Here is a 10,653-nt window from a genome sequence, read left to right as displayed (position 1 = left end):
GAGCCTGCTTCTTCCTCTCCCACTCCCCCTGCTTGTGTTCCCTCTCTCGCTGGCTGTCTCTATCTCTGTCAAATAAATAAATAAAATCTTTAAAAAGAAAAAAGAAAACAGACAGCCAATTTTAAAAGATCTGAACACACACTTTACCAGGAAAGATAAATGGGTGGCAAGTAAGCTCAGGAAAATGCTCGGCATCACCCATCATTAGGGAGGCACAAATGGGAAACACAAATGGGGTATCCATGGGATGCTGCTACACTTTTAAAGGAAGCTTAAAATCCCAAAGAGAAACACCATGATCCCGAATGCTGGCAAGAACGCAGAGCGACACAAAATGCAGGGAAATGCAAAATGATACAGTCACTTTGAAAGACAGTTTGGAAATTTTTAATAAACATACCACATAACCCAATAATTGAACTCTCGGTATTTACTTGAGCAAACTGAAGCTTACGTTAGTACGAAACTCTACGTGAATGTCTATAGCATAGCAGCTGATTTGTGACTGCTAATAACTGGGAGGGGTGTGAGTACCAACCAGGGGAACGGCTAAAGCACAGTGTGGTGCGTATGATTAAAAGATCAAGGTATTGAGGGGCGCCTGGGCGGCACAGCGGTTAAGCGTCTGCCTTCGGCTCAGGGCGTGATCCCGGCGTTATGGGTTNTGTATGATTAAAAGATCAAGGTATTGAGGGGCGCCTGGGCGGCACAGCGGTTGGGCGTCTGCCTTCGGCTCAGGGCGTGATCCTGGCGTTATGGGATCGAGCCCCACATCAGGCTCCTCCGCTATGAGCCTGCTTCTTCCTCTCCCACTCCCCCTGCTTGTGTTCCCTCTCTCGCTGGCTGTCTCTATCTCTGTCAAATAAATAAATAAAATCTTAAAAAAAAAAAAAAAGATCAAGGTATTGATTCCCACCAGTCTCAAAAGGCTATATATTGTATGAGTCCATTTATATGATATTTGGGAAAAGGAAAGCATATTACTTATTGCCATTGGTTGGGGAAGGAGAGGGTGATTGAAAAAGGGTGACATCAATCGGATGCTATGGGGTATCAGAATGGAAATCAGACTGTGACTGATGAAGGAGGCTGTATTACAAATACATGCAAAATTTGTTCGGAGGAAGGGCGGGGGGAAGAAACTTTGGGAAGTAGGGTTTTCACTGCAAAGTATATGTCTAAAGACAAAAAGGACTGTGCGTAAGCAATGTACTCTAGTTGGTAAATATTATTTCTTGGAAATGCAAAGGACCCAGATTTGTTCTTGAAAAAGAACAAATTTGGAGAACTCTCATTTCCTAACTTTAAGTTACTACAAAGCTATAAAAATCGAGAGACTGTGGTGCCGGCCTAAGGACAGACAAACAGAACGGGGAATTAGAATTTTGAATTCAAAAATATGGACGCCTGGGTGACTCAATTGGTTAAGTGGCTGTCCTCAGCTCAGGTCATGATCCCAGGGTCCTGGGATCAAGTCCTGTATCAGGCTCCCTGCTCAGCGGGGAGTCTGCTTTTCCCTCTACCCCTCCCTCCTGCTTGTGTGCTCTCTCTCTCTCTCTCTCTCAGTCTCTCTCTCTTTCAAATAAATAAAATATAAAAAAAAATCCAGAAGTAAACCCATATGTCTATGACCAATTGACTTCTGCAAAGGTGTCAAGAACCTTGATGGGGAAAGCATAGTCTTCTCAGCAAATGCCACTAAACAACTATACTTCCAAATGCAAAAGAATGAAATTAGACCTTACCTCACACCATTATAAGTCCCAAATGGACCAGAATCTAAATGTAAGGGCTAAATGTATACAACTATTAAAAAGAAACAGAGGTGTAATTCTTTGTGAACTTGTGTCAAAGAAATGCAAACAATTATAAGAAATATTAGAGCAATTATATGCAAACAAATCAGGCAATATGGAAGAAATGTATACATTTCTAGAAACATATGAACTACCAAAACTGAAACAGGAAGAACAGACCCATAATCAGCAGGGAAATTGAAACAGTGATCAAAAATCTCCCAACAAACAAGAGTCCAGGGCCGGATGGTCTCCCAGCAGAATTCTACCAAACAGTTAAAGAAGAATTAATACCTATTCTTCTGAAACCATTTCAAAATATAGAAATGGAAGGAAACTTCCGAACTCATTCTATGAGGCCAGCATTACACTGATCCCAAGACCAGACAAAGACCCCACTAAAAAGCAGAATTACGGATCAATTTCCCTGATGAACACGGATGCTAAAATTCTCACCGAGATACTAGTCAGTAGGATCCAACAGAGCATTAGAAGGGTTATTCACCAGGACCAAGTGGGATTTATTCCTGGGCTGCAAGGTTGGTTCAACATCTGCAAATCAATCACCGTGATACACTACATTAATCAAAGAGAGGACAAGAACCATGTGATCCTCTCAATAGATGCAGAAAAGGCATTTGACAAAGCACAGCACCCTTTCCTGATTCAAACTCTGCACAGTGCAGGGATAGAGGGAACATACCTCAATATCGTAAGAGCCATCTATGAAAAGCCCACAGCGAATATCATTCTCAATGGGGAAAAACTGAGGAAAGATTTATTTACAACACCACAAGCCCACACATAAATAAAACTAATAACATTTTATCAGAATTAGTATTATTCTTATTTCTTTCACAAGACGCCATAAAGAAAAAGAAAAGATATAGAGCACCCACATTTCCAAACAGAGCCGGTCCAGGCCCCACAGAGGCCCATCTGGCTCCTGCCTCCTGAGACTTGGCTATTTTCCTAAACTCCCCTCCTGGGGGTTGCTAAGCTTATTAGGAGGGCAAGTCTTACTGTTTGTTTCCCAAAACCTAAGAAATATTTAAAGTAGACAGAATACTCAAGAGAGACAACCATGGCCCACATGAGAAGACAGCTGAGGTGAACTCCCGTGAGTGAGGGTGGGTTCACATGACTTAATGGCTCTGGGCCCCTTTCATCCTTTGTCACCCAGAGATAACAAATGCCAGTTGCTTCGTTGGACCCACATGAGAGCCAGCTGGGTTTGCATGACCTCACATGCGTGAGGATTTACATGTCAAAGTATCATGTGGTGGGCTTCATCTGATTTGAAATCTGAGCTTATGTCAGTCCCTTCTGTAAGGTCGCCAAGTTCTGTGCTGCTTGCCCTGGCCAGAGGCAGCGTCTAACCCCCACCCCTGACATCTGGGCAGCCACTGTGAGGGCTCTGGCCAACAGAATACAGCAGAAATGACACCCTGGCAGTCTCCAGGCTGAGGCTGTAAGGGACAGACAGCTTTGACTTTCTGTCTCTGGAAACATGTGTGCTGGGACCACAGCTGCCATGCCGTGAGGAAGCCCAAGCAGCCGAGGCCGCCGACTGGTGGCCATGGATGAGCGCCCAGACCAGGACCAGCACCAGCACCAACTCGGCCAGCCGGGTGGACAGACTGTCCTAAAGTGGACTGGAAAGCCCTAGTGGAGCTGTACCTCCCTAAGCCTTCAAACAGCAGAGAGGGGCAGAGATAAGAATCAATACCTCACCTCAAAAGCTTACCTTTTTTTTAATGATTTCTTGTACAATATTAAAGATACCAATTAAAAAACGTTAATGTTTAAAAATGAAAATATCAATTGAACAAACTCTTGATAAAAGAAGACTAGCAGGATAGGATTTAATTTATTAAAAAAAAAAGTGATTCTGGGGGCGCCTGGATGGCTCAGTTGGTTAAGCATCTGACTCTTGATTTCAGCTCAGCTCATGATCTCAGGGTGGGGGGATCAAGCCCCGCGTTGGGCTCCATGCTGGGCGTGGAGCCTGATTAAGATGCTCTCTCTCCCTGTCCCTCTGCCTGTCCACCACCCACCCGTGCACTCTCTCTTTCTCTCTCTCAAAAGAAACAAACCAACAAAAAACTTAATTAATTAAATCTTTAAAAAAAGTGATTCTGTGTCTGTTGGCATTTCACTAACACACACACGTCATCTCCTTGAGTGAACTTGGCCACAACCTTCCTTTTCTGGGCCTTGGATTCTTCCTCTGTGGGTTTCTCTCATATTAGAAGCAAAATGTTTTTTGAAATTATAAAGGAAATTTATAAATTATGAAGAAAACATAAAGCAAGTCAGGTTACAACAGCAGCTTAGTAAATATATCAACCTCATAGAAGTATGTTTTAATCGGGCTGCAGATGCAATGATCTGTCAATTCCTCCATTTTTTTTTATTGGTTTCCATTTCCTCAGGTCTTTATACCTAAGCTTATATTTGCAATGCATGTGACAAATTCCAGCGGCTACTTGCCAGGATAATGAAAACTGTCATTTGTTGATGGAAGCCAAAAAAGAGATTAAGCAGGGATTTTCAGGGGCATTTTGTTCGTTTTCTGTTGAGGTTGCATCTCATTCTAGTGCACCGCTCGTGCAGCTCTCAACGTGGCGACGGATTACACGGAGCAATGTCAGATGGTCGCGTCTGTGTCAGGACTCCTGCACGGAGCGTCCTGAAACCTTCTGTGGAAACCACGTCTGGACTAGTGCGTCTTCACAGGGCATGCCTGTTTTATGCATATGATGACTTCCTCTTTTGAGAAGACTCTGAGTGTTTCCATGACAGAGTCGTAAAAATAGCAGGGACCTGAGGGCAGAGCTGAACGGGCAAACAGCCAGCGCCCCGCTGACGGTGATGTTTTGTCAAGTCCAGATGGCGTGCTGATTTTCTCTCTGGCCAGGAGCACAGTGCCCGGCAGTCCCTGGAGCTGCCCACCTGCTTCCTAACCTTGGACGCAGAGGGTCCTGACGCCGAGTTTGATGGGGCGGACAGAGCCCAGCATGAAAGCCAGAGAAGGCGGCCTTCAGCTCCAGGCGGACTTTCCGAGCTCCTACTGCATGCAGGCAACTCACTGCTCACATCAAAACGTGCACACCTGGTGCCCAGCAGCCAGGAGCTCAGTCTAAGCAGGAAGAAGCAAGAGCCAAGATGTGTTAAGAGGCAGAGATGAGGGGCCGAGGCGATGCCAGAGGGTCCACGGGCACTGATCAAGGGTGGCTGCAGAGTGCTGGCTTTCTGGCAAACCAGCTTTGACCAGAGTCTCTATGCTGCATCTTGACCGTGGTTTCTTTACCTTTAATTTAGAGGGGCCTGAATTAAAGATAATTTAACTTGCACCGTGCCTCCCATTTCCTCCATTTCAACAGTCCTCATTAGCTTCTTCACCCAGAGGAAGCCCCCCCACATCCCTGCAGCTGAGAAGCACAGTTACAGCTCCCACCAGCCAGCGAGGACTTTGTTCTTAGAAGGCTCTGCAGCATGTCCTGACCTCCCATCCCACTGGACCTGCTCAGAAAGAAGAAAGTGCTCCTACCCAGAAGATCGGGGCATCCCATTTTGCTTTCCGACTACAAAAACAATGAACACTCAAATCAGTTATGCAATGTATCAAAATGTGCATTACACATAACTGATAAATTAAGTTTCCTTAAAAATTTTTGGCTGGCTCATTTTTAATGCTAATGTGAAGCTACGATATGATGTATCATTCCATTAATAGCCAAGTGAGCCTACGATTTGAATGATCAAGATCTTCCCTCCTCTTAGAACTAGTGGAAGAGAAAAGAGGCATGCCATCCATTTGTTAATGAAGGCTATATGGCTCTAGCAGCAAGAGGACATACTACGGGAATGTCTTTGTCTGATGGGTGGGTCCCTCCCACCCGTAGTCTGACCAGAAGCAAAAAACAAACAAGTAGACAAACAAACAAAAACAAAAACAAAAAAATGTGCAGTATCTTGAGTGGCTATTTCTGTAATTTCTCCTACCACACAACACTATGGAATGAGATTCATTTTCTCTGTGTGTATTTTGGCTGATCTTATCTCAGCGTATGAAGTGCATGGGGGGATGCCTATGCATATCTCAATCTGAGAGAATGGGTAGCCTGGTGGTGTTCCCTTCTGGTCACCAATCATTCTGCTCATGCCAGAGGGTGGCTGCCCTACACACCACCTGTTGAGTTTCCACGATGATTTTGATCCTGAAGAGGCTGAATGATGGCCAAACCATTTATTGGGGAGTTGTTTAGAACCATTGACAGTAAGGCATTTACATCTGAAATCATTGTGTTTGCAGATTTTAACTAACTAGCTTAGCTTCCAGAAACATGGGAATATAGGACATTCGAGAACCCTCAGTCACAGTCACTGTCCCTGTGTGTGATTTAAGTTGTATGAAAAGAACTGGAGAGGTAATGATGGGGTGGGGTGCTGTGTCTTGTCTGGGGACAGGAGCAGCACTGAGGGGGAGCTGGTGGGGGAAACTCTGAAGCCCAGAGAGGAGGAAGGAGACACAGTTGGCTAGATCGAGTGGGAACTTAGGACAATTTTGAATCCCACCCACAGGTGTTGAAAAGAAACACAGTTAGTTGGTCTGTGATAAATTAGGAACTTAAAGCAAACAAACAAACAAACAAACAAACAGAGAGAGATGGAAAAGAAGGAGAATGTGTTAGGAAGGAAGAGACTTCTGGCTCCACAATTCCCTGTGTGATATAAGGCACTAGGGCTGGGGAGGTGGAGAAGGGCTTAGGGCAGCTGAGTTTCAGCTACTGCGTCCAGCCAGCAGAGAGACCGACTCCTTTTTAGAGGGCGCTTACTAGTTCTAAGGAAAGAATTAGGATTCAACAGTAGGATGGACAGTTTGCTGATAAATTTCACTCTCCAATCAACCAAGGTGGCTGGGGAAACAGTGGTACCTCAGAATTGAAATCTGTCTTTGGTCATTCAATTTTAAAACTGATAGGTCAGGTCAAAGATCACAAGGCATTATTACTCAGGGTATTTTTAAAATTTACCTCTGCAATTCCGACATTAATCTCTGTTGGATTTGTTGCTGTTCAGGATTAAAATACAGGAGTTTAAATGTCACAGAAGTAATAAGAGGACCCCTGTGCGGAACAGAAGAATCAGTTGATGAGTCCTCTCCGTAAACACGGCAGCCTGGACCCCGGGGCCAGCTTCTTGTCTTCTCCATCTGCTCAGAGAAAGAAAGGCAGGTGGAGACCAAGAACAGCACCCAACCCTGGGGAATATTGGGAGGTAGAAATTGGAGGGGAGGACAGTGGTTTCTGTCTTAGCTGAGAGGGGTCCTGAACCTTTGCTTGCAAAGGAGAGTCTGCAAGAAAACCAAGCAGGGGCATCTCGGTGCCTCCATCAGTCTGGCTCTTGATTTCGACTCAGGTCATGATCTCAGAGTCACTATATCAAGCCCTGTATCGGACTCCACACTCAGCAAGGAGTCTGCTTGAGATTCTCTCTCTCCCTTGGTCCCTCTCCTCACTCTCTCCTTCTCTCTCTAAAAAATAAATAAGTAAATCTTTAAAAAAAGAAAAAAAGAAAAGAAAGAAACCCAACTGTAGCCTGGGGCCCAAGGGGCTGAGCAGTGGGGGCGCCAGGGCCAGAAGGACCACGGTTGATCGCCAGACCGTACCCAGAGTGGAGACACTGGGAGAAACAAAACAGAGCAAAATGATTTTTTTTAAACTAGAATAAATCTCGAAGTGGTAAGAACAGATTGAACTCATGAAGCAAGAACATGTGGCTCTAAAAGGAAACATTCAAAGAATAAAAATTATTTTTTAACAACCTAAAAGTCTAAAAATTCTAATTGAATGGTTACAAGCTACAGTTAAAGAAATTTACCAGAAGTAAATTTACCCAAAGTCAGGGCTGCAAGAAACAGAAATGGAAAATATGAAAAAGGTAATACAGGATGATCTCTCTAAAGATTCCAGGTAAACAATGTGTTACAAAGTTAAAATAACACAAAAGAAAAAAAAAACAGGAAGACAAAAGTCATAGAAAAATTTTCATAATAGAAGCATATGAGTTTCTAAATCTTTCTAGATTTTCTGCTAACAAATGCTGAACGAAGAGTTTAAAAATGACCCAAAGCCCCCACTGTAAATATTTTGGAATATTGTCAGTAATGATGAGATCATAAACTCTTCCTTCCAGAGAAAAGGAGAAAAGATGATCACATGGGTAATTATTGGAGAATCTGAACGGCACAGAACTTCTCAACAGCAGCTCCAAGACAATAGTTCGATGAACCGTCTGTCGCCCATTGCTCTGCTCGGCGTAGGTAACGTGGACAAAGTCTTCATGCTACACCCTGAATATTTACGCACCACCAACCGGAGGGAGTGCAGTGTGAGGATGGAGTCTCAGGACGAAGGTAGAAGGGGCCTTGGGGAAACAACTGGTTTGGGATGTTTTTGGAGGACTGGAGCAGAGAGAGACAGAGACAGAGAGAAACAGACAGAGAGACAGAGACAGAGAGACAAAGAAGCAGGAGTGAAAGGCAGACAGACACGCAGGCCTTGTGAGTCCAGCAAGGCCTGCTCCTGCCCTCCCTGACACCTCGACTCACACTCAGCCACGGAGTCAACAGCCCTGGAGTCCTGGGATCCACCCGGAGCCCCGTCTCATCCCTCCAGGGGCTGGTTTGAGGGGAGCAGTTGAGGGAGGGAAGGATGAAGGGTCAGGTCCCCAGGGCCTGCGAGGAGGAGAAGGAGAGACCTTCCCAACTGAAGAGAGTCCTGCCTGCATTACAGAACTAAGCCTTCGACTGTGAGTTTTGTTTGGTGAGAAGGAGGCAGGGGGATTGCTTTCAGTGGCTGCACAAGACATCATGGCCTGTGGTTGCCCAGACGCAGCAAGGATCAGACGGGAGCTGCAGTGCGGGGAGGTGGGGGTCTGCCAGAAGGGGGTCCCCTCACCCGCCCCACAGCCACACTATGGGAGCTCTGCAGGTGGAAGTGCTGCGTGTGGGCCGAGGGGTGAATCATGTGTGAGAGCAAAGCAGGTAACAACACCTGAACACAACACTCGAGGAAAACAGCAATTCTAGAAAGAAACTGGAATGTTAAATTTGGTGGAATTTACGTCCCCCGTGCATAGTGACTCCCTTGCCTCCAGGCAGGTTTCAGAGTTCCAACCGGTGTAGACAGTGGACCTGCTGTCCCCAGGCCGTGTGCCCAGCGGCCACGCTCCGACCCACACCTCCCCCTCAGTGGCCACATGGGCTCCGCCTGGCTCCACTCTGCGCTACGAACACAGCAGGGTCCCCCCATGGGCTGGATGTGGTGTGATTCTGGGGGGGGGCAGAGCGGGGGGCTTTTGCTTTGAGGTTCCATGAATGATTATGGGCTATTCCTTTCTCAGAGAAAAGTGTGTTAGTCAGGCCATCTTACTTCTCGTATTGTGGTGCTCTGACGTCTGGAGCCTCGTGGTCCCGGAGGGACCGCCCTTCTCAGGACTGGGTAATCCCCGGAGATGGGAAACACTTCTTTTATAGGCAAACCAACCAATGGGGAGCCTACCCCACACCCCTCCTCTGTGGGGCCCCTCGCTCCAGGCCACGGCGCCCCTGCCCTAAACACTGCAGCGGACCACTAGCGACGGCCCCTGTACCCGACCTGAGGGATTACTCGCACTAGCTGACCCTTAGCCTGCCCGCCCTGCCTGCCTGCTGCTTCCCGCAGAAGCCGCAGTGAGGTCTCCAGCCTCCGCGAGGTCTCCAGCCTCCGGGTCCCCGCCTCTCCCGCTGACTTGCACCAGTGCCTCCCGTGTGGAACCCTGGGCGTGGGAGCCCCTCTGCTTGGACACCGTGAGGAGTGACCCATCAAGGCCAGTCATCTCTTGATCTGTTAGCTGGACTATACTGATTTATAATAATTCGACCTACATCAACAACAATAAACCTGGCCCAGCCCTTCGGGGATGCTGAGGACGGACCCTTCCTAGCTAGCGGGCGGATCCCAGTCCCGCCAGGAACCTGAGAGGGTCTGCAACAGCAGCACGGCCCACACGTGCTGGGCGTCAGAAGAAGGCCGTGGTGCACTTTGCTGGTGTTGCACTCACACTGTTCCACTCAGTGCTCGTCACAACGCTGCCATGTCTGTTGTCTTGTCTCCATCACACGGAAGAAAGTTAGGGATGCGCTAAAGCCACACCATTAGGAAGGGGCAGGTGCTGAGCTTTCACTGACTCCAAGTGTGGTCACATGACCGTGAAACTTACACGGGGGCCCTGGGACCACTGGGAGCCATGGGCCTAGAGAATCCATTTCACAGAACTCACCATGAATCCACATTCCCACCGGAGGTCTGCACTTGCACAAGGACATCGGGATAGAAGGAACATCAGAGTAAAAGGGGAAGAGATAAGTATAGGGGGAGACGTGGGGATGGAGAGCCGGCCAGGGACACAGCCACGAGGGTGCAGGCCCTCTGGGGACATGCAGTCACACCCTAGTCAGCACAAGGCTATAGGCGGGGGGGGGGGCAAAAGCAAGGGCTCTGCTCAGCTGTACACGTTTGCATAAACCTTCATGCCGCGGCACCAAAATACAGAGTCAGCGAGGCTAGAGCCAAGAAGGAACACAGAGACCTTGTAGGACGGGTCACAGCCACCGGGAGATTCGTGACCCTGGCCAGGACCAAACTGGGGAGGGAGCGCTGGCCCTAGCAGTGCTCGGTGATGCGGGGCGAGGGCTATAGTGGAGCTAGAGGGGCGCTCCGGGCTCGAGCAATTGTTTGTGCTCTCGGAGCCTCTTCGCCTCTTGCAGGAACCCCTAAGACTCTCCAGACTTGTTTTGCCGGCTTCCACT

General features: G+C 47.4%; 1 long non-coding RNA gene across 1 annotated transcript in view; it reads left to right on the top strand.

The window, feature by feature from the left end:
• The window catches only part of LOC117796946, a 28,652-nt gene extending 18,441 nt beyond the window's left edge, over positions 1-10,211 (top strand). The window contains exon 4 of the long non-coding RNA XR_004621702.1: positions 6,882-10,211. This is a non-coding gene — a long non-coding RNA (uncharacterized LOC117796946). The remainder of the gene's footprint in view (positions 1-6,881) is intronic.
• Positions 10,212-10,653: the final 442 nt, after the last annotated feature.

The sequence above is a fragment of the Ailuropoda melanoleuca genome, chromosome 17 (assembly GCF_002007445.2).
Source record: "Ailuropoda melanoleuca isolate Jingjing chromosome 17, ASM200744v2, whole genome shotgun sequence".
In the NCBI taxonomy this organism is placed as follows: Eukaryota; Metazoa; Chordata; class Mammalia; order Carnivora; family Ursidae; genus Ailuropoda; species Ailuropoda melanoleuca.
Note: the sequence above shows the minus strand (reverse complement) of the source record. Positions and strands in the feature narration are given on the sequence as shown.